Source organism: Vanessa cardui, chromosome 30, assembly GCF_905220365.1.
Source record: "Vanessa cardui chromosome 30, ilVanCard2.1, whole genome shotgun sequence".
In the NCBI taxonomy this organism is placed as follows: domain Eukaryota; kingdom Metazoa; phylum Arthropoda; class Insecta; order Lepidoptera; family Nymphalidae; genus Vanessa; species Vanessa cardui.
The window spans coordinates 3,141,317-3,167,261 of NC_061152.1; the positions used below are offsets into that span (position 1 = coordinate 3,141,317).

Below are 25,945 nucleotides of genomic sequence, written 5' to 3' on the forward strand. Positions count from 1 at the left end.
ACGACACGATTTTAGACTTAAGGTCTAAATCAATCAGATCTTGACATAAATAATCTGAATCTGCATAGGGGATTATTCAAAATTGAAATATACGTTATACACAAGGCTTTTACAAGCACTTTTGAATTTAACAACTATATTAAGCGAAGTTAACACCGGTTCGGAATGTAGATTCTATCGAGAACCGGCAATAAACTCAGTAGTTACTATTTTTCAACATTTATAAATAGTCATGTTAGTTATATACAATTATATATGTATGTAATTTGCCTGGAAGTCAACAAGTATTAATTCCACGCTTTTTTTATCTATAATCTTGTATTGAATAATATGCCTTATTTACCAATGTATTTTTTACAAACGATTTTAATTTATGAAACGGCAAAGTTAAAAATATCTGTGGAATTTTATTCATCAGGGGATTGAACCGAGGACCTTCGGATCTGCAGAGCTATAAAATCTATATATATCGTTGCATATTACGTTATTGATCAATGAGGAGACTCAGATAACTCAAGTGTTTTATTAAGATAGATCTTATTTCGTAGGAATTAAAGTCTAATTTTGTTTGATTGAGTTGTGTACATAGTATCTTATTTATTACGGACGGAAGGTTTATTTATTGTTATATGTATTATGTTTTTCGAACCGGTAGTTTAGTAGTGCGTACACCGGTTTCATGGGTACGCTCCACTCCGAGGTCGCGGGTTCGATTTCCGGCCGAATCGATGGTGAAAAAGTTCATTAGTTTTCTATGTCGTCTTGGGTCTGGGTGTTTGTACTATCGTTACTTCTGACTGTCATTGAAAAAACTTATCTTGTCCCGAGATTTCCATACAATAATGGTCACCCTAAGGTCATTAGGACTGTTTACGTTTAAACTAATAACGATTAATATATCTTGTTTACAGGACGTTTATAAATCGTTTTGTTATGTAGTATTTTATATTCATAATCATAGTTTTATGTGTCACTAACGACCTCGTGACTTCACACGGGTGCAATACTGATACTAAATATACTATAGAGTTTGTTTATTTACGACATCACATTGTAAACTTCTAAAATTATCAGTGTTTCTTTGCTATATTGTCTGCGTATTATATACAAACATTCCTCTCGAATCACTCTATCTATTAAAAAAAACCGCATCGAAATCCGTTGCGTAATTTCAAAGATCTAAGCATACATAGTTACTGACAGTAGTAAGCGACTTTGTTTTCTTTACTATATCCATGTATTACAAACAAAAACCTTTCGCTTGAATCACACCAACAGCGTGGTGGAATATGCTCCAATGCTTCTCCTCAAAGGGATAGATAGGCCTTTAGCTCAGCAGTGGGAAATTTACAGGCTGTTGATGCAATGAATCACTCTATCTATTAAAAAATGTCGCATCAAAATCCGTTGCGTAATTTCAAAGATCTAAGCAATACATAAGGACAGACAGCGGTAAGCGACTTTGTTTTATACTATGTTATAATATCTAGTCATAATATTATATCTAAAACAACATAATACTTTCGTCCAATCACAAGAGGTGCAGGAACATAAATATCTTAGATATTGAATTGATGTCATTGGTCAACTTGATCGATGTTGTATCCACACGGTGTTAATCTTATGGGACTTTCTCAAAGTGTATCAAACTAGATAATTCTAGTTTGAGTGACAATATTTCAGCAAATTGTCGAATTTCACTGCAAAGAATATATTTATAATTAACCAACAAAATTAAACCAAAGTTGGCGACACATTTCCAACACAAATGCGTTGGCAGTTGGCCCAAAATATATCACGTGACGATAAACACGTCTTGCATGCAGAGTATTGTTTGAAAAAAATCAGACGTATCTTAGTTGGACAGGGTTTTAGCTCGGATTATGCTCTGCGATTTGCATATTGGAATGAGAAAACGTGGTACGAATGTCAAGTAAATTTGGCAGGATATTTTGCCGGTTATTGTCGTACTGTCGATTGTATTGCTGATCGTAAAGTTTTGTCAACGGGAAGCACCTGATTGTGTGAGTAAAACTTATTTATATTTTTGGAATGAACAGGCAACATCAACGTCACGTCACACAGATTAAATAAAAAAAAAATGGCGGGAGTTTTGCTGCTGACACATTTTGGATAGCCATTATGATTGTTACTGTGTAGTGTGATTGATTATTGATGGTTATTTGTGTTGTAGATTAATTGGTATGGTAAATTAAAGATAATTGTTTTAGAGGTTAGCCTACTTCCTACTTCTGGTTTTAAAAATATTATTATTAACACTTTTTATATCATACTAGAGGCCTGTCCCGGCTTCGCCCGGAAAATGAATAATACCCTGTAAGGTTTAATTTTTTCCGACATAACTAAAAACACGCTCTGGCTTTACGACTGTTATACTGATACTAAATATTCAACAAGATCTATTTATTAACGATATTACATTAGAAACTCTAATCTAAAATGATCAGCGTTTCTTTACAATATTGTCCATGTATTATGTACAAAAACTTCCTTTCGAATCTACCTTATTAAAAATATCGCATCAAAATCCGTTGCGTAATTTCAAAGATCTAAGCATACATAGAGACAGCGGTGAGCGAATTTGTTTTCAACCGACTTAAAAAAGGAGGAGGTTATCAATTCGTCTGTATTTTTAAAATTTTTCCCGTGTGGTCCCTGGCTCCAAATATAACAATAACTATAGCTACGTTATATAATAGCAAATCTACTTTTAAGTAGTCTAATATTTTTCATTTCATTTTACTTACTAAATAATATGTTGAATACGCAATCATTTTTATTACTTTTTTGTGCATATTTATTTGTTTTAAAATAGTGTTTTGCTTGAAGTCGGTTTTTCTTTTTGTTATTTTTTTTATTTATATACTATGTAATAATACAATTTATAAAAAAATGTATTAAAAGGCAGTTTGGGCTATGTCTTCAAACGTATTACAGTAAAATTTAAAGGCAACTGTGAGCCCGTGGATGTCGTAAAATTAAATAAAAGAAGATAGTGAATCTGAAACACGTCTGTTTAGCGAATAAGAGTGAGATAGTGAATGTCACTAGCTGCACATCCTCACTTCGTTCGCACGTATAAACTTACAACAACAACAACAACAACAGCCTGTAAATTCCCACTGCTGGGCTAAAGGCCTCCTCTCCCTTTGAGGAGAAGGTTTGGAACATATTCCACCATGCTGTTCGAATGCGGGTTGGTGGAATACACATGTGGCAGAATTTCTATGAAATTTGTCACATGCAGGTTTCCTCACGATGTTTTCCTTCACCGCTGAGCACGAGATGAATTATAAAGACAAATTAAGCACATGAATCAGCGGTGCTTGCCTGGGTTTGAACCCGCGATCATCGGTTAAGATGCACGCGTTCTAACCACTGGGCCATCTCGTCTTGGAATTTCCAAATACCTTCATTAACCAATAAAATATTCCTCATTCAAATAAACTCGCTCTCGGTACAGTTATCATCATCCTCCTGCCTTTATCCCAATTATTTGGGGTCGGTGCAGCATGTCTTCCATACTACCCTATCTGACGTCATCTCACAAGTAACAGTCCAACCATATCTTCCACACAATCCATCCATTGTTTCTTTGATCGTCCCCTTCCTCTATATCCATCGACGTCCTCAAGACCTTCCTTACAATATGTTCCTCATTCCTCCGCATACCATGCCCATATCATGACAGCCGGTTTCCACATAACTTCTCGGTTTATGTGATTTAAATGTTAAGCTACCATCGGTTTGAAATGAAAATTCTACCAAGAACCGGCAAGAAACTCAGTGGTTAATCCTTATTAACATTAAAAAATACACACGTCATGTTAGTTTAATACAATTATATATAAATGTAATATATCCTGCCTAGAAGTCAAAAAGTATTATTTCTATTCTTTTTTATCGTCTGTATAATCTTGTATTGAATAATATGCCATCTTCACCAATGTATTTTAAACAAATGATTTTAATTTATGAAACGGCAAAGTTATAAATATCTGCGGAATTTTAGTATCGAAATAACTTGCACCAAGAAGGATTTATTGACTTTTCGGAGTCGGAAACTTGGTATTATAAGCTAATCCTTACTTCTTGTTCTTGGGTAGATCATCACGTTTGGGATTCCCCGTTCAGAGCCCCAACATAGCTCGTTGAGAGATCTTAAAATGGCGCAGCAATGTTTGTTAAGACGGAAACTCATTTACAGAACTAGCGTCACATTCGTCTTCGCACGGATGGACTTAGTTACATTAGATTTTTTTAATATTTTTTGTTCATTTTTCCCGACATCTTTAAAAATTGTTCTATTTCACATTATTTACACAAAAAACTCAATAAATTATATATCTAAATCTTCCTTATGAATCCTTCTTACTATTAGTGAACTGCATGAAAATCTTGTAATTATTTTGGAGTTCATCGCGTACAACTTTAATTGTTGGTAGGGCTTTGTGCAAGCCCGTCTGGGTAGGTACCACCCACTCATCAGTTATTCTACCGCTAAATAACAGTACTCAGTATTGTTGTGTTCCGGTTTGAAGAGTGAGTGAGCGGTAACTACAGGCACAAGGGACATGACATCTTAGTTCCCAAGGTTAGTGGCACATTCAAAATGTAAGGAATAGTTAATATTTTTTATAGCGTCATTGTCTATGGGTGATAGTGACCACTTACCATCAGGTGGCCCATATGCTCGTCCGCCAACCAATACCATAAAAAATATACAGACAGACTGCGGGAGACTCTATATTATAATACGTAGTGATAAAATACACTATTGAAATGTTAATCTTGTTACATTACAAAGAGCGTTATCAATGCTCAAACAATGATAAGCATTTACGAATGCACTTGAAATGTGTCTTTTACAAGTAGACAGAGATAGCATACACATTAACGATACCACTCTTTCCTGGTAGCGTTTTACGCAAGATTTTTCCAACATTGTATGTATTCTGGAGGGGGGGTTATCGATATCTATACGATAAATAAATCTATGCATATAATAAAATTGGAGTGTCTGTTTGTAATATTAAAATAGCCCTTTTTACTCACACGGTACATATACCAAAATAACAATTTTTACAATTTTTGTCTGTCTGTTTGTTCCGGCTAATCTCTGGAACGGCTGGACCGATTTTGAAGGGACTTTCACGAACAAATAACTGATATAAAAAGGAGTAACTTAGACTACAATAATAAATTTTTTTGTTAAATTCAAACGCGTACGGTCGCGGGCACAGCTGGTAATAAATAAATATATTGGGCAACATCACATATATTACTCTGATCCCAATGTCAGTAGCTAACGCACTTGTGTTATGGAAGATCAGAAGTAACGACGGCACAAAAACGCAGACCCAAGACAACATAGAAAACTAATGAATTTTTTCTACATCGAGTCGGGCGTACGAACCCGGGACCTCGGAGTGGCGTACCCATGAAAACCGGTGTACACGCTACTCGACCACAGAGGTCTTTATATAAGTAGAGAGAGATAGCAAGACAAAGACGATATGTATAATATATTAATTCATATTTTCCTGGTAGATTGTATGCCTGTGTGTATTGTATGCGATATCTACATAGATGTGAATAGATATTATAATTAAAAATACCGATTATTGATCAGTTAATTAGATTAAGTAATTATTTTGATAATATCTCCATATATAGCACAAAAGACAGCAGGGGGGACGTGACGTCATAGGAGAACACCGTGACGTTTGTGTGTTATAATTCATCTCGTGCCCAGTATAGGGAAACATCGTGAGGAAACCTGCATGTGTCTAGTCATAGTCTGCCAAATTTGTATTCCACTAACTCGCATTGAACTGCGTCGTGGAATATGTTCCAAATCTTCTCCTCAAAGAGGCCTTAATCCAGCAGTGGGAAAATTAGGCTGTTATTGTTGTTTTTGTAAACTAATTCCGACAAATTGCTAAAATATTGTCACTCAAACTAGAATAATCTAGTTTTGATACACTTTGAGAAAGTCCCATAAGATTCACATCGTGTGGATACAACATCGATCAAGTTGACCAATGACAACACTTCAGTATCAAAGATGTTTATGTTCCTACACCTCCTGTGATTGGACGAAAATATTATGTTGTTTTAGATATAATATTATGACTAGATATCATTGGTAGATATGTAACATATACTGCCCTTACGCCAACAACAACCTGTAAATTCCCACGGCTGGGCTAAAGGCCTCCTCTCCCTTTGAGGAGAAGGTTTGGAACATATTCCACCACGCTGTTCCAATGCGGGTTGGTGGAATACACATGTAGCAGAATTTCTATGAAATTTGTCACATGCAGGTTTCCTCACGATGTTTTCCTTCACCGCTGAGCACAAAATGAATTATAAAGACAAATTAAGCACATCAATCAGCGGTGCTTGCCTGGGTTTGAACCCGCGATCATCGGTTAAGATGCACGCGTTCTAACCACTGGGCCATCTCGACTCTGCCCTTAACTGAAGTACATATAACATAACGTGAGTCCCTAACTAAGTAAAAGGTACTAACCCTTCAAGGTCCAAGGTATGTGAAAAAATTAAATATCATCGTGAATAAGCACTTACTAACCTCGGTGACTAAGACCTGATACGTTATCAGGATCGTGACGTCATGCCAGAAAGGGACGCAATGCTGATAAGGCTATCATAATCACCTGACTTGTATCACAGGTTTATATATGGTTAATGAATTTATTGCTGAAATTTGCTTTGTCAATGGGCTTTTGGTCGTAATTCGAAGATAATTCACTGATAATATTTCTTGTATGGAATTTGTTAATTTATAATCTCACCACTGATTATAGTAAAGTAACCTGTAAATTTCCCACAGCTGGGATAAGGCCTCCTCTTTCATTAAGGAAAGGGTTTGGAACATATTCCACAACGTTGTTCCAATATGGGTTGGTTGAATACACATGTGGCAGAATTTCGATGAAATTAGACACATACAGGTTTCCTCACGATGTTTTCCTTCACCGCCGAGCACGAGATGAATTATAAACACAAATTAAGCACATATATAGCGGTGCTTGCCTGGGTTTGACCGCAATCATCGGTTAAGATGCTCGCGTTCTAACAACTGGGCCATCTCAGCTCATACAACAGCAATTTATCCAGCCAAAATAAACATTGCACCAAAGATGTCGGTCAGGGTATGTATAAATAAATTGACATATAAATCAACTTCACGTATATTTATGATAAAAACAATGCGATGATAAGCGATGATGTCACCTCTTGAATAAAAGCCAATCCTTCAACATTTGTGACGATATTGGATCAAATGTTTGGACAGATTTGGGTCATGTTATTCGAAGTTAACAAACCAAACGAAAAGAAAAATCGACTTCAAACAGAACACTATTTTAAAACAAATGAATATGCACTAAAAAGTAATGAAAATAATTGCGTATTCAACATATTTCTTAGAGTCCTCCTAAGTAAAATGAAATGATATATATTAGACTACTTAAAAGTCGATTTACGATTATATAAGGTAGTTATAATTATTGGAGGAGGATTTGGAGGCTTCAGTAATCTGTGTTATTCACTGTGAATTTGCATAAAAATGGCGTATTGGACGTCGAGGAAACTGTCATCGAAATTGGAAGTAAAATTAAAGTGTATATAAGTAGTTAAGTGTAATAGTGATGTATTATAAATAGAGATACACATCAAAAAACAACAACAACAGCCTGTAAATTCCCACTGCTGGGCTAAAGGTCTTCTCTCCCTTTGATAACAAGGTTTGAAACATATTCCACTACGCTGTTCCAATGCGGGTTAGTGGAATACACATGATTTTTTTTCTTTTATTTTTTTATAAAATTTATCACAATATGCAGTTATTCTACCGCCAAATAACAGTACTCAGTATTGTTGTGTTCCGGTTTGAAGGGTGAGTGAGCCAGTGTAACTACAGGCACAAGGGACATAACATCTTAGTTCCCAAATTTGGTGGCATATTAACGATGTAAGGAATAGTTAATATTTCTTACAGCGTCATTGTCTATGGGTGATGGTGACCACTTATCATCAGGTGGCCCATATGCTCATCCGCCAACGTATAACATAAAAAATATATATATTTATCGGTTACGTTAATTCTCTTTTATAAAACAAGAGCTATAGAGTGCGGTACAATGTATTGAATAAAGCTTTAATACCTCAAAAGCGATATTAATTATCGATAATTGACGTAATGACAATCTACTAATTAACACATACTATCAGGAATTAACGTACGAATATAAAAACCAGTATAAACCGGTTTTGCGAACGAAATTTACTAATAGAGCATACACCTGTTACATTATATTAACAGTTAATTTCCCACAGCTGGGCTAAGGGGTACTCTCCATTTGAGGAGAATGTGTTACATATTCCACCACGCTTCTCCAATGCGGAAAATTCGTTAAATTAGCACATGCAGGTTTCCTCACGATTTTTTCCTTCACCGAGCACTGGATGAATTATAAACACAAATTAAGCACATGAAAAGTCAGGAATGCTTATATGCTCCCAAAATGGAACGATCTATTTAGCGAAACTTCATCAAAATCGGTTCAGCTGTTTAAGCGTAAAGAGGCAACAGATAGAGTTACTTTCGCACTTATAATATTTGTAAAGATTAAGATAAAAACTTCATATCAGACGACGGAATGTGACGACGCTACTTTTTAATTATGTAATAACAGCTAATAGTTGAGGAAAAACGTTTTATATCAGTAGGGTCAGAAAAAACATTGTAAATTTAATTTATTTCTCATGAAAATAGTTTCATGTATATATTATAATACATTATAATTAACTAGTGACTCGCCCCGTCTTCGTACTGATACTATATAGGTATACTAAAGTATGTCATAGGCAATACAAACCGCTATGTCCCTGCGTTTTAAAACTGCAATATCTTCGAAAATATTCATTTAATTACATGATGTAAAGGGCCATATTGATCTATATTGAATGCACAATATATTATAGGTAAGGTATTGGAGTTGAGATGGCACCACTATATATATGTGCTTAATTTGTGTTTATAATTCATCTTGTGCTCGGCGGTGAAGGAAAACATCGCGAGGAAACCTGCATGTGTCTAATTTCATGGAAATTCTGCGACATGTGCATTCCACCAACCCGCATTGGAACAGCGTGGTGGAATATGTTCCAAACCCTCTCCTCAATGGAAGAGGAGGCCTTATCTCAGCAGTGGGAAATGTACAGGCTGTTTCTTTTACTTTACTTAATTGGATAAAGATTAATGCTGTATTGCTTAAAATCGCTTCGATAAAAAGTGATTGTACTGGGTTATCGCTAAGAGATGATAGTATACCATCGCAGACCTTTTTGTAGACCCTTTTAAGGTGTACAATACTGAAGTACATTACTGTGATGTATCGCGTAGGATTCAGAATTATTTTCCTATGAACCTGGAGGATCCCGGAGGATTTGTATCGTTTGTTGGTGATGGGGCTTTCCATCATGTATTTTAACCCTCAAATAGCAATATTGCACTCCGGTTTGGAGGGTCAGTGAGCCAGTGTAACATACACATATAACATCTTAGTTCCCATATATAGCAGGCTCGTTTCCAAATAGTGTATATAAGTAATTAACGTTTTACGAGTGATAATTTCGCTACCAACGTTTGCATATTGGTGACAATATTTGACCCAACATATGAACAAATTTCAAAGTCAAATTAAGTTGCTTCAAATGTTTGTTCGAATAGCTTTATTGTTCGTTCATTACAAACATTGGATCAAACGTTGGTTTTATAAGTAATGTATTACATTTTACTTGCGTGACTCTTACTTTCAATTGGATTATTAAAAAGCGATTTATTTCTTGGGATTATTTGCTTTAACCGTTTATTTTTAAATCATATAACTATAGAGACAATGTAGGCCCCACGTCGCTTGGGGGCCTTTTGGATAAATCGACTTTCGCATTATTAACAATAGTTGGTGAAGGAAAATATCGTGAAGAAACCTGCATATGACTCATATCAATGAAATCCTGGCACATCTTTCCACCAACTCGCATTGGAACGTGGTGGAATATGCTACGAAGTGTAGCTTCTCAAAGGGAGAGAAGGCTTTAAGCCCAGCAGTGGGAAATTAACAGGCTGTTGATGACTTTTACAAGGAAGTAATTGTTAACACATTTTAATATCTAAACAATAATAACAGTATAATTAAGGTTTTTCCATTTAACAGCTGAACCCTAATGCTATAATCTCTATCTTATGGTGTCTGGATATCCCTTATTCGTTTTCCTTTCATTACAAAAACCCATCAAACTTATAGTATATCTCGTGTATATATATTTAATGCACGAGGAAAATTGAAAAGATCGATACACTTGAGGTTCATTTTTCGTTCAAGTTTCATCAAAATCGATTCAGACAGAAAATTATTCGATAAAAACAATATACTGACTCCGCGAAGTCAATAAATCCTTTTTGGGGCAAGTTATCCGTTTCTATAATAAAATTCCGAAGACATTTTTGACTTTGCCGTTTCGTAAATTCAAATCGTTTGTAAAAAAAATACATTGGTAAAAAGGCAAATTATTCGTTACAAGATTTTGTAGATGATAAAAAAAGCTTGAAATTAATACCTGTTGACTTTCAGGATATATTACATACATATATACAATTGTATTTAACAAATATTATTGTATTTTTTAAATGTTGAAAAGGAGTAACTACTGAGTTTCTTGCCAGTTCTTCTCGGTAGAATCTACTTTCCGAATCGGTGGTACCTTCACTTAATTGTAAAATGACGATTCAAAAGTGCTTGTAAAAGCCCACTTGAATAAAGTTTATTTTGATTGATTGATTGATATATATAAATTTAGTATATATATTATTTTTACTCCATTGAAACGCACATATAGTCATTTCTAATTTCAAGACAAATTATTTTATGAACAAAATCACTACATAGCATAAAACAAAGTCGCTTTCTCTATCCCTATATCCCTATGTATGCTTATATCTTTAAAACTACGCAACGGATTTTGACGCTGTTTTCTTTAATAGATAGAGTAATTAAAGAGGAAGGTTTTTGTATATAACACATGGACAATACAATAAAGAAACACTGATAATTTTAGAAGTCTGTAATGTGATGTCATATTATTGTATCTGTGCGAAGCCGGGGCGGGTCGCTAGTATATGCATATAATTAAATTAGAGTGTCTGTTTGTTATATTAAAATAGCCCTTTTTTTCCTCTCGATGTATATGTATATATACACGGTACATATACCAAAAAACATTTTTTACAATTTTCGTCTGTCTGTGTTTGTTTCGGCTAATCTCTGGAACGGCTGGACCGATTGTGACGTGACTTTCACTGGCAGATAATTGATATAAAAGGGAGTAACTTAGGCTACAATAATATTATTTTTTTTAAATTCAAACGCGTACAAGGACACGGGCACAGCTAATAACAAATAAGACTTGATATTTAGCAGACTGTAGTCTAACAATAGAATAAAAGGATCAAGATTTTACGCGTGGGTAGCTTTAATCTAATTACGTGTTAATTTGTAAATGGAAAATTACTTCCTAAAATAGATCTTTAGTGCGCATTGGACGATTTAAGAAGTAATACTTCTGTTGAATGAGGATAAATGTATTTTAATTTATATTAGGTAAGAAAAGGTAGGTTAGTGACCAATCTTAACGTTATAGGGTCTAGACCTAGAGAACCTGAAACCAAATGGACAGATGTGGTTAAAGTTCTTATTACAACAACAATAGCCTGTAAATTTCCCACTGCTGGGCTAAGGCATCCTCTCCTCTTGTGGAGAAGATTTGGAACATATTACACCACGCTGTTCCAATGCTGGTTGGTGGAATACACATAAGGCAGAATTTCTATTAAAAGAGACGTAGGCAGGTTTCCTCACGATGTTTTCCTTCAACGTCGAATGAATTATAAACACAAATTTAGCACATGAATATTGAGTGGTGCCTGCCTGGGTTTAAACCCGCAATCATCGGATAAGATGCACGCGTTCTAACCACTGAATCAAATAGAGCAAAGGGAAGCAAAAGGAAGGCAGACCCCACCATCAGATGGGAATAATAAATGCACAGTGGACACAGACAATAAAAACCCGCTGAGTTTCTTTCGCCGGTTCTTCTCAGGTCTGGGTATTTTCTTTCCCGAACCGGTGGTACTGTTTCAATTGACCATCAATAAGAAAGTGTAATACTTCTATATTGAATAAAGTTATTAGAGTTTGAGTTTGAGGAGAGAGAGATTAGGTAAGAAAAGCTAATATAATATCATTGTATGAGTTATGCGGAGGAATGAGTAACATATTGTGAGAAATCGAGCGTGAACGTGGATGGATATTTTTTTTTTTTATGGTATAGGTTGGCGGACGAGCATATGGGCCACCTGATGGTAAGTGGTCTGCATCGCTGTAAGAAATATTAAGTATTCATTAAATCGTCAATGCGCCACCAACCTTGGAAACTAAGATGTTATGTCCCTTGTGCACGTAGTTACACTGGCTCAGTCACCCTTCAGACCGGAACACAACAATACCGAGTATTGTTATTTGGCGGTAGAATAACTGATGAGTGGGTGGTACCTACCCAGACGGGCTTGCACAAAGCCCTACCACCAAGTAATAATATAGAGGAATGTTCAAAGAAACAATGGATGTATTGTGTAAGATATTGTGAGATGACGTCAGATAGAGAAATATGGAAGACATGCTGCGTCGACCCCAAATAAATTGGAGATTGGTTCTTTTGTTATTGAGTAATCACCGCTCAACATAGTAGGAAATCTAACACATCCCCTAACCGCCAACCTTGGGATATAAGGTATTGACCTGTGGTCACTGACTCACCATTAAAGCCGGTACACAACTATAGTCGATAACATTACATAGTATAAAGCTTAGTCGCTTACCACTCTTCCTTATGTATGCTTAGATCTTTAGAATTACGCGGTTTTTGTTTAATATATAGAGTGATTTGAGAGGAAGGTTTTTGTATATAATACATGGACGATTTAGTAAAGAAACACAGTTAAATAACTTCTGAATGTTGATAACCCATTTAAGGGCTCAGAGTACGCGCATTCTATGAGGCCGGACCTGGTCTTAGAACCATTAAAGTCTGGAGGGAGGACTTGGTGTGCTTGGAACCCCGTTACAACCCTCGATTTCATACCTTATATCTGCTGAGTCTGAGCAGTTGCGCTGTTGGTTCAGGGCTTCAGGTCTTTACTGCGACACCGGGAGTACTAGGCTCGGGGCCTTGAAGATTGAGTCCGTTGGTTCAGGGCTTCAGGCCCATACAGCGACACCGGGAGTACTAGTCTCGACCTTGAAGTCCTTTCGGGCTCCGATTGACGATCGTCCTGAGGGTGTCTCCTAGTCCTATGAGATCGCACCTCGGATCAGAACATAGTGATTGGGTTGGAGTGGAGAGCACTTCTGATCGTGGCTCTAATTGAATAGTGGTGGTGGGAAACATATATCCACGAATGAATATCTAGACAGCGCGATTCAGAAATGCGACAATTTCGAACAGCGCCATCTATCGTCACCGAATTGTATCACGCACACACAGAGATTTCGCATTTATAATATTAATATAGATCATTGAAAATACCAACTAATTTAATTATATATTAATACAAATATGTATTGGAATATAAATTGATTACATATAAGGTATTTATTGACGTCAAATATATAATTATTATTATATGTACAGGAAAACTAAGCTCGGGACGTGAATATAGAACCACAATAACATAAGGTCGTTTTGAATTTAATACATAAATAATACCTACATATCTTATTTAAGTATTTTTGTATGATCTGTTGTTATACTAATTCTAAGTCTTTATTTTCTAACAATATGTATGCATCAGCTTTACATCAGTGGCGAATTTACCAATAGGCTAAGTAGGCTGGAGCATAGGGCGGCAGATTTAGAGGGGCGGCTTACAGAAATTAAAAAAAAAATCTTATAATTATATGTAGTATACACATTACGTCCGTAATCCTTATACTCGTCACTACATAGGTTGGAAAAATAATCTAGTAACTGACAGAAATATCACCTAGTTTATAATCATACTAATAACGGGAATAAACCGATGTAATGAGGACGATAGAACACAAATCATAAATGTTGCAAAAAACAGTAGGGGCGGCAAAAATTGAATAGCCTACTAGCTTACTAGCGGCAGATTTGTAAATCCGCCACTTCATAACACAGTATAAAACAAAGTCGCTTACCGCTGTCTGTCCCTATGTATGCTTAGATCTTTGAAACTACGCAACGGATTTTGATGAGGTTTTTTTAATAGATAGAGCGATTCGAGAGGAAGATTTTTGTATATATAATACATGGACGATATAATTAAGACACACTGATAGTTTTAGAAGTTACTAATGTGATGTAAATAAACAAATTCTGTACTATAATTAGTATCAGTATTGCATTCGTGAAACTAATATGTAGTATCGGTAAATTCAATAAAACCAATTACTGGAGTTATGAGACAGTTCGTATATTTATTAATAGTTTTAGCACGTTTGATTTATAAAATGATAATATACTTGTAAGGTAACTAAGGTCTTAATTGATGGTGCGCCAAAAAACCCGAGTTTTACGCTTTGGGGCGTTTCAAGGACAAATCAAGTTTTGGACCAAAAGTTAAATAACCCAGAATATTTATATAATGTATGTTAGGGTGTATCGAAATACTGTTTGCACCTTCAGCTTTTTTAGATGGTAAGGGTAAATCAAATTTGCGGACACTATTATTATTTTTATGTTTCTTGCCGGTTCTTCTCGGTAGTACTTTTCAAACCGGTGGTAGCTTCACTTAATCGTAAATTGACGATTCAAAAGTGCTTGTAAAAGCTCTAACACGTAAATTAGTATAGGTATAGGTTATATTTATTGGTATAGGTTGGCGCACGAATATATGGGCCACCTGATGATAAGTAATCACCATCCATAGACAATGAGGCTGTTAGAAATATTAACTATTCCTTACATCGTCAATGCGCCAACCTTGGGAACTAAGATGTTATGTCCCTTGTGCCTGTAGTTACACTCACCCTTCAAACCGGAACACAACAATACTGAGTACTATTGTTTGGTAGAATAACTGATGAGTGGGTGGTACCCAGACGTGCTTTCACAAAGCCCTTCCAAGTACTAAACATATGAACTAGCGTATAACGAATATTGTGACTGTGATTTGTAATCTATTCCGAATATAACAGGAAAAAAGTTAAATAAACCTTATTTGACAGCAAATCGATGCGATATCATTGGTCGAGATCTTGATTTATCTGTGATATTTATTACTGATTTGAGTTTGGCATTTTGAACGTCGATACAAATGTTATCGGTATTTTGGAAGTAAAATTAAGTGTATATAAATAGTTAAGTGTAATAGTGTTATATTATAAATGGAGATATATTAATCATGAACTGTAACACAGTGAATATAAGTAAATAAATATGAAACAACATCACATACATTACTCTGATCCCAATGTAAATAGTCAAAGCACTTGTGTTTTGGGAAATCTGAAGTAACGACTTCGTGCAAGCCCGCCTGGGTAGGTACCACCCACTCAGATATTCTACCGCCAAACAACAGTAGGCAGTATTGGTGTGTTCCGGTTTGAAGGATGAGACAGTGTAACTACAGGCACAAGCGACATAGCATCTTAGTTCCCAAGGTTGGTGGCACATTGATGATGTGAGGAATAGTTACTATTTCTTACAGCTTCATTGTCTATGGATGGTGCCCACTTACCATCAGGTGGCCCATAGGCTCGTCCGCCAACACATCCATAAAAAAAACCCAGACCCAAGCAAGGATCCGGTGTACACACTTTGACGACCTCCGTGGTCGAGTGGTGTGTACACCGATTTTCATGGGTACGCCACTCCGAGATCCTGGGTTCGATTACCGGCCGAGTCGATGTAGATTACCATTAGTTTTCTATGTTGTCTTGGGTCTGGGTGTTGGTGGTAACGACGCTACTTCTGATTCCCATAACACAAGTGCTTTAACTACTTACATTGGGATAAGAGTAATGTATGTGATGTTGTCTCATATTTACACACTACTCTACCACGGAGGTCGTCAAATAACAATATAGCTGAGTTATTAGCGAATCGTACGAAATATATATAGCTGACGTTTGTTTATCTATTTTCCTACGTCATTTGGAATAAGCTATAGATATAATCTTAAATCCACTCATTTTATCCAAAGTATTGATAAACACACGCAAAGTTTTGTACATAACATCACCCACACGTATAACTCAACTAGTGACCCGTCCCGGCTATGCACGAGTGCAATGCTGATACAAAATATACTACAGAATTTGTTTGTTTACGACATCACATAATAAGCTTCTGAAATTACCTGAGTTTCTTTACTATATTATCAGTGTACTATCTATATACAAAAACCTTCCTCTCAAAGCACTCTATGTATTAAAAAACCGCATTAAAATCCGTTGCGTAATTTCAAAGATCTAAGCATACATAAGAACACGCAGCGGTAAGGAATTTTGTTTTATACTATGTAATGATTATTCTAAGATGAAAAATGAAATAACTCCCTATTTCATCAGCTATATGCCAGTTAAAATTCCATCAAAATCGGTCCCCCCATTGTAGAGATTAGCCAGAACAAACAGAAAGACAAAAACTGAAAAATATGTTGTTTTGGTATTTGTATGTATACATATATATGCATTTAGTAAACAGCTGTTATTTTAATATTACAAACAGACACTCCAATTTTATTATATGTATAGATATAACCTAATTAGTATTTAATGAACGAGTGTCATTAAATACTAATCAATACTAATATAACACGAGAGCACCTTCATATGCAAACATATGCAATAATCTTTATATATTAATAGCGTAAGGCGATTTTTGTCACAGTGATTATGGGATAATGAGCTGAGATGGCCCAGGGGTTAGAACGCGTGCATCTTAACCGACGATTTCGGGTTCAAACCCAGGCAAGCACCACTATATATATATGTGCTTAATTTGTGTTTATAATTCATCTCGTGCTCCGCGGTGAAGGAAAACATCGTGAGGAAGCTTGCATGTGTCTAATTTCCACTGCTGAGATAAGGCCTCCTCTTATATTAAGGAGAGGGTTTGGAACATATTCCACCACGATGTTCCAATGCGGGTTATGGAATGCACATGTGGCGGAATTTCGGTGAAATTAGGCACATGCAAGCTTCCTCACGATGTTTTCCTTCACCGAGCACGAGATGCATTATAAACACAAATCAAGCACATATATATATATATATAGTAGTGCTTGCGTGTGAACCCACAATCATCGGTTAAGATGCACGCGTTCTAACCATTGGGCCATCTCAGTTCTTCTAATAAGGGTTGTATCCAAATTTAATCACAAAAAGAATTAACACAAAAGTCAGTGATGTTAGCGAGTATTTGAACCTATTTTCATGTGTTAATCACATCACCGATCTTATACAATACATAATTATGTATGCAACCCACGCCAATAAAGAATGGAGATGTATGACGTCAAAACTCCCATCTCATTCGCACACTATACGCGTCTCTGTTACACCCTAAAACTATATGTCTTAACGGGCAAATATCTTCCAAATGTAGGACTTGGTTTTAGACTATGAAACATAACATAGTATAAAACAAAGTCGCTTTCTCTGTCCCTATATCCCTATGTATGCTTAGATCTTTAAAACTACGCAACAGATTTTGATGCGGTTTTTTTAATAGATAGTGATTCGAGAGGAAGGTTTTTAAATATAATACACGGACAATTTAGTAAAGAAACACTAATCATTTTTGAAGTTTGTAATGTGAAGTAAGGAAATAAATTGAGTAGTAGGTATATTTAGTATCAGTATTGCACCTACTATAGTCTACAATAAATAAATAATAGTGCACCTTTTTGCAGATACGTGCACTGTTATTTGTCCTGTGTAGGCAGGTCTCCTTGACATTGGACGGCTGGACCGAAATCGATCGGGACAATGTTACCCAGATACATATAGAATGATTAAGCGTTTTCTGTCATTACGAATCGCTAATGACGATATTAATTAGGTTTTATCCTCAATATACATATTAATTAGTCAATAACTGAATTGAATGTTTATAGTTTAGAAAGAGATGTAACAAAGAATGAATGTATATTATTTACTTGGTAGTAGGGATTTGTGCAAGCCCGCCTGGGTAGGTACCACCCACTTATTAGATATTCTACCGCTAAACAGCAGTACTCAGTATTGTTGTGTTCCGGTTTGAAGGACGAGTGAGTCGTAACTACAGGCACAAGGGACATAACATCCTCAGTTCCAAAGGTTGGTGGCGCATTGACGATGTAAGGAATAGTTAATATATCTTCATTGTCTATGGGTGATGGTGACCACTTACCATCAGGTGGCCCATAGGCTCGTCCGCCAACCTATACCATAAAAAAAATCATATACTATATTTATTGATTTCAATAAGAATTATTAACTAAAATAATATACTTTATTCCAGTAGGTTTTAACAAGCACTTTAGAATCGTCATTTAACAGCTATATTAAGTGAAGCTACCACCGGTTCGAAAAGCAGATTATAGCTATACTTACATATAATAAAATTGGAGTGTCTGTTTGTAATATTAAAATAGTCCTTTTTACTCAATGCATATGTATGTATACACGGTACGTATACCGATATAACTGTTTTTACAATTTTGGTCTGTATATCTGTTTGTTCTGGCTAATCTCAGGAATTGTTGGACCGATTTTGACGGGACTTTCACTGGCAGGTAGCTGAGTTAATAAGGAGTTACTAAGGCTACAATAATATCTTCTTTATTAAATTCAAACGAGCGCGAAGTCACGGGCACATCTAACAATATGAATTAAAAATTACTTTATAAATCTGGACTGTGAGTGATAAAGATTATCTCAAATCAATTTTAATTACCGTTCTTTGTTTTAATTATGTGTTAGAGCCTCAGAGTGTAATTAAGTCTCCCAAACCTCAGAGCTCTTGGCTCCAATGGTGACAGGAGGGTATCGTTTTTAGCTCAGAATTAATTTGTTACAAATTTAACTGAGATATTTCTGTTACACTTTTTATTTGCATTAAAATCCAAAATATACTTTATTAAAGTAGGCTTTTACAAGCACTTTTGAATCATCATTTAACAATTAAGTGAAGCTACCACCGGTTCGGAAAGTAGGTTCCACTGAGAAGAACCGGCAAGAAACTGTGGTTACCCTTTTTAACATTTAAAAATACAGTCATGTTAGTATTAAATTAGACTTCAGACAGTGAAAGTACCGTCAAAATCGGTCCAGCCGTTCCAGAGATAAGCCGGAAAAACAGAAATTGTAAAAAAAAATTGGTATATGCACCGTGTATACATACACATGCATTTAATTAAAAGCGTTTGTTTTACTTAACATTACAAACAGACACTTCAATTTTATATATATAGATAAGCGAAATACCACTCTTTAAATCGAAATCTCAATAATTGTAATTCTCAAATTTGAAATATGACATGCTCCTTGTAGGGAGTAGAAATCCGAATCCGAACGGATATCAACTTCATAAGGGGTTAAATCGGGGATCGGAAGTTTGTATGAAATTCCTATGTTTGTGAAGAGACTTGGAATATTAAGTATATGCTTTATGGCTGGTTTGGAGGTATACTAACAATGTATCTTCAGAAATCAACCCCCTTTTGGGCGTAAAACATGTTGTTGGGCACAGGCTTTTCATATGCTTAAAAGGAGACTCCAACAACTTTATATTTAAGTACAAACTTGTTAAAGAAAATAAAGAATTTTTTATTTTTATCAATCCACATTTGTAGTTGAAACAGGTGATGGTAATTAGTCACAGCTAGTATTAGAATTTAGTATAGATACAATGCCATTGTCTCTATACTTATACCATAGATAAAATTCGTCATTTCGACCAATGATATCGTTTCATTTCAAGGTCAAAGTTGTTTACTCTAGTCATGTGACTGGAATATATTATACTAGCGGTCGCCCGCGGCTTCGCCCGCGTAGATAACGGTTCATAATCAGTCTTTTAATATCCCTACTGCTGAGGCACGGTCACATTTGAAGAATTACTGCAACCGGCGCTTGGATCTATTGTGATAAACCTCAAATTCGTGATCACAACACCTCAGCCAGACCAACATCAGCCACGAATCTGATGAGGTTCTTAGGGTCGGAGGCCATTATGACCTCTAAGGACCGGAGTTAGAACATTTTATAGTTCTATTTTTTATAGTTTAAGCATCATACGCAAAAAATCAACTTTTTTGGTAGATTTTTTTCTTTTTTGTCCGAAAACCCCAAAATATCTTACGGAACCCTATTTTTTTTTTCAAAATAAAATTTAGCCTATGTTATGCGGGATTAATTTAGCTTTCGAATGGTGAAAGAATTTTTAAAATCGGTCCAGTAGTTTTGGAGCCTATTCATTACTTTATTTACATTTACATTAATCTATGCATCTTACTTATGAATGAAAACTAAAAAAAAATTTTTGGTTATGGTTTTTGTTTCTCTGCGTTAAAACCAGTGTTTAATATTAGAATTAATATTGGAAGTGGAGGCGTACTGGGCTCATAACCTGTTACCTAGTGGATTTGCTGTTTGTAATAAATGTTTTAAGTACAACAAAGTCACAGGGCAGAGTAATGTAAGGAGAATAGAAAAGGCGCGAAATTTACCACAGAGTATACATAGTTGCCTACAGATAATTTATATTACTGATTTTAGAAAAAGTATGAAAGATCAGCTTAGAGTTACTAAGATAACACAATTTATTCAAAATAAACAATAACATATTAAGTCAACTTCCAAAACGCACTTAACAATATCAACATACTGTCTTTAATTAGTTAAACAAACCTAGCCTGTTTCTTTTTATAACAAACTAATAGTCACCCACAGCTTCTCTTGCGTTTTAAATTGGATTGGTTTTCAAGTAGTAGGCAAAAAAAGTAGCCTACGTCCTTCGAGTCCAAAGTAGCTTCATATGAAATATCATCAAATAGGCTATTTGACTGGTTTTTAAAACCCATTTTATATTATTTAGTAGAGGTTAACGAACCCAGTAAAAGTTGTTTTTTTTATTTCGTCAATATATACCGAAAAATATCATATTAAAAATTCCATATTTAAATAACGCGCGAAAACGCTACTTGGACAATATGGCGCTGCAATGGGGTCGGTGACGTCACTTTGCTGTGTTTTAATCTGTGGTACATATAGTAGAAAAGCAAGGTTCACAAGAAAGTGACTTCGTCATAAGCCCGGCCAATCAGGAGCGTTTTGTGCCACGTGACAAACGTTTGAAAAAATGCATTTTTATTTATTGATTTTGAATAAATTAAGTATTATTTTCAAGTTTCGTTAGTAAATGACCATTTTTAAACTCATAATATACACTGATTACAATAATTCAAAATTTATTTTTCGTATTGTCAAATAGATTATTCGGTTCATTGGTTTGGTAGTAAAAGACAGACAAACAAGAATAACTTTCACATTTATAATATTAGTATAGGTATATAGATTGATGGTAAGCAGTCACCACCTCCCACAGACATTCACACTGTTAAATTTTTAATCAACTTTTATATTGTTAATGCGAGCAATCTTTTGAACTAAGATGGTAACATTACAAGTAGTTATCAGCAAAATATTCAATAGTATATATATAGAATAAACATATATAATGCATAATTATGCATACAATAAAATCATAGTCTTGTAATATTAAAATAACCGCTTTATACTAAATGCATATGTATGTTAAACGGTACATATACTTTTAGTTAGCTTTACATAACATTTTTTTTTTTTTAAGAACAAACATTTAAATATATGTTATATATTTCAGGGAAATTTTACATGCAAATGGATGAATAGTGCACATACAACACATATAAAAAAATATGAGACAACATCACATACATTACTCTGATCCCAATGTAAGTGGCTAACGCACTTGTGTTATGGAAAAACAGAAGTAACAACAGCACAAACACCCAGACCAAAGACAACATAAAAAATTAATGGTAATCTACATCGACTCGGCCGGGAATCGAACCTGGGACCTCGGAGTGGCGTTTTCATGAATGAACCACAAATTCACAACCATGGAGGTCGTCAAAATAACATATAGGACAAACAAATGAACATTCATTTAAATATTTAATGTGCTGTACATAAGAGGACTCTTTTAAATAGTAGTAGTACCACCTGATGGTAAATGTTTATCAACACCTATTGACATTATCTCAGTATAGAATATGACATGAAAGTATGAGTGTGTTAAGGAAGAGCGACTTCTTCTGGCATGGGAGCTCATGCTACTCAAAAGAAGAAGTCAATCTTTAAGATGTTATTGTACTGTCTTTTTTTTATGGTACAGGTTGACGGACGAGCATATGGGCCACCTGATGATAAGTGGTCACCATTACCCATAGACAATGACGCTGTAAGAAATATTAAGTATTCCTTAAATCGTCAATGCGAACCAACCTCGGGAACTAAGATGTTATGTCCCTTGTGCCTGCAGTTACACTGGCTCACTCCCTCTTCAAACCGGAAACACAACAATACCGAGTACTGTTGTTTGGCGGTTATTGATGAAATAGATATTTATTTATCATTATGATATATTCCTTATATCACCAAAAGACCACATAATTAACACATTGTCAACACACAGGTTCACCCTTCAAACTGTAACAAAACAATACTGAATATTGCTTTTTGACAGTGCATGTAATAAGTGGGTACTGACAGACTTGCACAAAGCCCTAACACCAAGTCCAGTACATAACTATTTATGTAACAAACCTAAATAACATGACTCTGTTACAAAGGTTTCCTTTGATAAGGCGTGCTATAAACATGGTTATCTCATAGTGTCAATATTTATATAAAATAAACATCTAGTCCGGCCTTGACATTAAATGAATATTCTATAGAAGATATCAGATGTGACAGCTGCATTAAGTGTGTTAATTACATAAGAGGAAGTTTTTTTTTTCGTTTTATATAATAGGCAAACATGCTAATGGGCTCCCAGCAGTCAAAATGTGTTATATGTGATATTAAGCATTTCTTGCAACACTGTTTATCAAATATTAGGATTTAAAAGTTATCCCTTGTGCCTGTTTTATTACCTTTTAAAAGAAAAACACAACACAATTATCATTACACAGTATAAAACAAACTCGTATACCACTCTCTGCCCCTATGTATGCTCATATCTTTAGAATGATACAATGGAATTTGATGCTTTTTTTTTTAGATAGATTGATTCAAGAGGAATTTATATATGTGTGTAAAACATGTAAAATATAGTATAGAAATATTGATAATTTTAGTGGTTCTTATGTGATGTTGCAATAACATCTGTACAATATTTTGTATCAGTATTGCACCGGTGCGAAGCTGTGGCGGTTCGTTAGGTACATATAATTATGTTGATTATTATGAATCAGAAAGTTATCTAAACCATAATGTGAAATGACTAAAACATTACCATGTTTTTGAGCTAGAAGAACAGTAGCTCTGAGTAATAGATAAATGGTGCCTTTCATGGGAAGCTGTTTGATGACGAGCATCACATAACAGATTGGTTTAAAGCTGTAGGGGTGATATGATGGTGTGCATATGGAAGCGGGAAGAAAAATATACAATAATAATGGCTGTTATGTGTATAACACATTGTTATAAATTTACATTGTGAAAAAGATTAACAAGTGAGTATCTTGCCCGTTCTTTTCAGAATAATCTACTTTCCGAACCCGTGGTAGCTTCACTTAATATAGCTGTTAAATGATGATTCAAAAGTGCTTGTAAAAGCCTACTCGGATAAAGTATATATTGTTGTATCACAACCACTGATGACAAGGCCAGTTCTATTTTTATGCGCATTCCAGTGTTCTTGCATCACTTCAGTGCGCAAAATTACAAATTATCACATATGTAATACAACAAGTGATTACAAAAAACATAAAATATATTAACATAAGTAGTTAACCACATAGTATAGTAGTTACTGTATAAATGAAAGGGTAAATTAGTTACAGAAATGCAGCATTTCCTCATTTAATTTCAACTCTGATTACCTAGGCAAAGAGCCAGCCTGCACTAAAGACTAAGGGCGAGGTGTTATACTAATAATTAAACTTATTGCAACTACTAGAAAACAATAAGCAACTATTTTTAAATCTAATTGCATAATTGTACAATTACTTGGTTTAAAACTATTTTCCAAATTTAAATATCAAAATAGATATATAACATGATCAATATTCTCGAAATAGATTCTATTGAGAGTACAAGACTATGGCCTCGACAGCTATGATCATATAAGGCTATGTCTTCTTTAGTTTAGGTTAAAATTGCTGATATTTGTAAAGATTAGCATTGCCGCTCTCTCTTAAATAAGTTTATTACACTTTGAAACAATCTCGCAACTGGTATAATGTGTTTTGAATGTATCTTAACACCGAATCAATGAAATGTTTGTAATTACATTATGTAGAAGGTTGTCCTAGATGCTATTTTACAATATGTTGATCAAATTAAGTTCATATGTAAATGTTTCGTTATATTCATAAAATATATTGTTCTTAAAACAAAAAAAACAGATAGATAATATATTTAAAAGCTATTATAATTCATATATTAAGACAAAAAAAAAACAATTCTAAGAAGGTTATAGATTATATTATTGAATATATAACAAATTAATAATGTTACGAAAAAAAAAACTTTTTTTTTTAATTTCAGTACAATAACAACTAGTGTTAGTAAATCACGGGTTGAATTTTTTTGAGCCAAGTATTTCCTAAATAGTTCTCAAGTACAAGTTTTGTTAACAAATATAACACGTCGAAAAAATATGTGTATTTAAGGAAAATTATGTTTCAAGTAATTTCAACTGGGTCATACCTCGTCTGACGTACGGAGCTGAATTTCCAAGAGGCAAATAGTTTATAAAAAAAAAACAACTTTATCACCGAGTTATGTTAAGCACTTTACTTTCACCGCAATCCAACACTGTGTAACACTTGAAAACTACACAACATGCACTTTAGTTCGTGGAAGTAATTGTTTTTATTGATATAAAGATTCGCAAGCTACACCCGGATGACGATATTGCGCATGAGTTTGGCGAATGTCCACACTGCACTGTTGAGTGTTGAATGTACACAGTGTTACCTACTTGCAATCAAATTTACCCATAAAAAACACATATTAATTCCCTTTTTTACAAATACTAGGACCTTAAAAAAAATATTTATAGTATGAGTATTAGAAAATACTATTATTCGATAAAAAATTAATAACTTTATAAATTTTGATAATGTTAATAATTTTAAATATTTTTTTAAGCAAAGCAGTCAATGTTAGAATTTGTTGCCATTTTCTGATAAATATCACTCAATTTTTTTTACCTTAAAAGTAATTTATATCCTCATATTTATTTGTTAAATTTAGGGTACTTTATCTAGGCTTGTATCACTGTAATCTATTCAATTGCCGTCGCTCTCCTCACCCCTACCATTCCCTCCATTACATGTTAGATCACAGACTAAAAATATATTTCTGAAGTTGACAAGTGGTAAGGTCCGTTTATAAAAGACGGTCATCTTATTTCTTTTGCAAATAAATTATATGCTTGTTGCGTTTTAAAAAAAGTTCGCATGTTGTATTTTTTTATGTGCTTGCCATTTTAGCCGAATAACGTGTAGTTGTAAGTTATGAAATATGGATTATTTTCTTATGTTGGGTAAATT

At 34.6% G+C, this 25,945-nt stretch overlaps 1 protein-coding gene across 1 annotated transcript in view; it reads right to left on the reverse strand.

The window, feature by feature from the left end:
* LOC124542321 (putative leucine-rich repeat-containing protein DDB_G0290503) overlaps positions 1-25,338 on the reverse strand; it is a 55,170-nt gene extending 29,832 nt beyond the window's left edge. The window contains exon 1 of the mRNA XM_047120286.1: positions 25,098-25,338. The gene's annotated coding sequence lies outside the window, so the exon portion shown is untranslated. The remainder of the gene's footprint in view (positions 1-25,097) is intronic.
* Positions 25,339-25,945: the final 607 nt, after the last annotated feature.